Below are 3,762 nucleotides of genomic sequence, written 5' to 3'. Positions count from 1 at the left end.
TGAGTGCCCAAAGCCAGCTGCCTGAGCAGGGAGGGTCAGAGGGGACAGGAGGGGATAGGGGCTTGGGTGGGACAAGGGAGAGGATCTCAGGAAGGGGAGGGAGTGCATTGCAGGGGGGAAGGAGGGGACCCGATCTCCCCTGACCCAGGTGGCGACTCTGACCCACTTTAGGAGTCCTGGGGGACATAGCGGTGGATCCAGTCCAAGTAGTGGGTGACACGGGTGTAGACGCCAGGCCGGTTGGGCTCTGCGCAGCCCTCACCCCAGCTGACCACGCCTGCCTGCAGCCAGGTGCCCTTCACCTTGCAGACCAGAGGCCCTCCAGAGTCACCCTGGGGAGAGCAAGGGTCAGTGCTCCGTGAGAAGCCCCAGTGGGTGGGGATGCTGGAGTTCATGGGATCCACCTGGCAGGAGTTTTGATCTTCACTCCCAGAACGCAGCATGTCGTCATACAGAGGCCAGTGTGGTACTTTGTGTCGCGGAGGTGGTTTTCCACCATGGGACCCTCCACCTCCTTCGGGAGAAACAGTGGTGGCAGGTGTACTGTGGTGAGAGAAGGGATAACAGGCTGCGTGGGGTCCCTTCCACCTGAGACAGACCTAGACAACCCTGTCCTTTGTGGGTCAGCTGTTGGGGGCTGGCTGAGTGCCACCTCTGGGCCAGGCTGCTGGGCTCTGGACATTGAAGTGGTGAGTGCTGCTGCCTGGGCTTCTTCCCTTGGCTGTGGACTCAGATTTCTGACCTTAGAGAAGGAGAAGGGTCCTGAGGTTGGTGAGGGGCAGAGCCGAAGTCCACTGCCTGCCCTCTGCTTGGCTGACTCTGGCCTAGGTTGGTCCAGATCCTAGTGGAGCCCTAGTCCCAGAACCCTTTCTCCCTACCTGCGTGGGGAGGCTGGGCGGGACGCTGCACATGCCTGGTGGACCAGGCTCTGCTTCCTTGTGCAGGGCCTGGACGTCATGGCCCAAGGCAAGTAAGCATGGTAATGTCCCCAAAGGTCAGCTCTGAATTGTGGGTAAAGTGGACAAGACCTCCTAAGAGAAGTGGAGCTGTGGATGTTAGCAAGTCAGGTGAGCTTCATCCAGTTCCACCCAACACCTTCCATCAAGACTCAGAATTTCTGTGTCTGGCCACAGTATAGGAAAACACAGGTTCCCTGCCCAACAGTGGCGAGCTCCTTCCATCTGCCTGTGACATACTTGGTGGGTGGGATTTCTCTCCCTCCTTACAGCAAACATGGAAAATTCAAAGCAGGGCTGTGCCTTTTTCAGGTGGGAGGGGAATGAGGCTCGAAGTACCAACTGACTTGTCCCAGGCCACCCTGCGGGGAGGTGGGGGGTATCCCAGGCCAGTGAGACCCAAAGACTCCTCTCCAGGCATGTGCTCACTTCTCGACCCCTCTACCTTCCAAGATCTCCAGATTCCTACTCTGACACAGGGTGTTGGGTCCCTGTCCCCCAAAGGACACCTGAAGTGGGGGCATAGAATGACCCATTTCTCACCTTTCTAACCCTCAGTTGACCCTGCCACACACCATGGTTGTCCATGTCACCCCAGCCTGTCACCCGGTATGACATTCCCGAGGGGAAGGTTTCCAAAGCAGGGGGCAAGGAGACAGGAAGCATGTGGCTGGAGATGTTCCCAGGAGCCTCCTGTCCCCCACAATGCCCACTCGTTCCAGGGATGGGCCTGGGGTTGGGCAGGGCAGAACCTCAGGACCATGGTACAGCCCCACTCTGGCTCGAGCCTTCCCTGAGCTAGGGCAGCCCCAAGCTTCTCTGAGCCTCTCACACCTGGCCTGTGAGCTGTGGGGGCCAGGGACTAGGATGGGGACAGGGTAGGCCTGAGGAAGGACTCATCAGGGGCCATGTGGACTGGTTGAACAGGAAGGGGCAGTGCCAGCACCAGCAGGTTCAGCTTTGGGAAGGAGTGAGGAGTGGGCAGTGTGAGCCAGGCTGGGGGAAAGGGCGGGACTGGGGTCAGCAGAGTTGGACTGCAAAGTGGGGGCTGGGGGTTGCGGTGGTGAGGAGAGTCTCAGTGCTCTTGCTTGGCCACTCTGCTCCAGAGTGACACAAGATGTTTGGTTTCTGAGATGGGGGACTTACCCTGGCCACCCTGTTGCTTTCTACCTCTCTTGCTCTCATCTCTCCACTTATCCTTCCAGACCAGGATGGGGCCAGAGGAGAGGTGTACCATCTTTCAATCCAGGCATGGAGGAAGTTGGTGAATCGGACCCAGGGCCAAGTGTCTGGGCAAAGAAGGGTCTCTGTCATCCTCCTGCTCCCATCAGACCCAGCTCTGCAGATAAATCCTGCAGCATTGCCTCTGGGCCTTATCTGCACAGCTCCTCTGACCACTGACCAGAGGAAACCTGCTTATCTTAGGAATCTGAGCTTAAAGAGGGGCAGCACTTTGAAATGATGGCCAGATGGCAGAAGCCAGCGACAGCCTCCTCTTGGGCACTCCTCCCCTAAGTCACCCCTGTGCCTCCTCCATGTCCAGGGCTGGCCACTGTCCTGCCCATCCATCTACACTACCTCCTGGTTACTGCCACTCTCAGGGCCCCTCCTGCTGCCCAAGGTGGGGGATCTGAGCATCGCCCCCACCCTGCCCCCTGCACATCCAGGGAGCACATTCCTGGTCTCCTTCAGGGCAGGCAAGGGTTTCCCACTCAGCAGCTCTGCTCCCCATTCCTTCTCTAACACCTCCCTCTGAGCCCTCTCAAACCCAAGGCTGACAAGATTGGACTGAGAGGAGCCCACAGGTGGTAAGGATATGGGGGTTGGGGGATGGAGTGGAGGTGGGGGTTAGGGACAGATGGTGGGTGGATAGGGGCAGCTGGGCCAAGGCCTGCAGGTACCACAGACTCAAGGGCTCTCTGATTGGCTCAGGCCTGAGAGGTGAGCCAGTCAGCAGCTGTGAGGGTGTGATTGGCTGACGCTGACGCTGGGTCAATCAGTGACCATCAGGATGAGATTACTGTGATTGGCTGACACGAGACCAATCGGGACTGGTCCTGAGGGTGCTTTTCCTGACACCCTGGTTCCTTGCCTAGAGGCAGTTCCACTGGGAGATGGGTGGACAGGAGTTAATAAACCTCATGAGACCCTGCCTGGACGTCCTCTCAGGGTGACCTTCTTAGTCCATGAGTACCATGTCCTCACTTTATTCAGCAACACAGAGTTCAATTCTTCATATATAGTCAGTATCAAACAAAAATGAAATCAAAATCCCACAATTCATTGAAGAGAGGTAAGTGAAAAAAAATTCGATCTAGTAAGTGAAAATGCAAAATAAACAACAATTCTTTCGGGGTTTAAATTTACAGAGGTTGTGAGATACATTACCCACATTACAGGAGTATGGTGTCTCGTGGACTTGGGAAGAGATGCTATTGGCAGGTGGTCCACCCAGGGCCCTGAGACAGTGACCTCCTTGACCTATCTATGGATTCCTAGCATTTTGGGACCATGACGATGACATGGGGCTGGCTTTACCGGTGTGTGAGCTGCACACCACAGGGCCTGGCCGCTGTGACCATATTTTGAACCTGGACCATGCGTGTTCGGTTTTCACTAAGTCCCCAGATCCTGTAGCCAACTGCAGGTGGTGTGCGTGGCACTTCTGCTGACAGGGCAAGCCAGGGTCCTGAAGCTCTGACCAGTTTATTCAGATTGCATCTGCTTCTCACAAGTGTGTTTTTCTACCTAGTGTCCAATCCGGGGTCCCTCATAAGATCAGTCATTGAAACCTGGGTGAGGTGCA

General features: G+C 56.4%; 1 pseudogene; it reads right to left on the bottom strand.

The window, feature by feature from the left end:
* Positions 1-3,556, bottom strand: LOC141418622 (mast cell tryptase-like; annotated as a pseudogene).
* Between the last annotated feature and the right edge of the window lie 206 nt (positions 3,557-3,762).

This window comes from Castor canadensis, chromosome 17 (genome assembly GCF_047511655.1).
Source record: "Castor canadensis chromosome 17, mCasCan1.hap1v2, whole genome shotgun sequence".
Classification (NCBI taxonomy): domain Eukaryota; kingdom Metazoa; phylum Chordata; class Mammalia; order Rodentia; family Castoridae; genus Castor; species Castor canadensis.
Note: the sequence above shows the minus strand (reverse complement) of the source record. Positions and strands in the feature narration are given on the sequence as shown.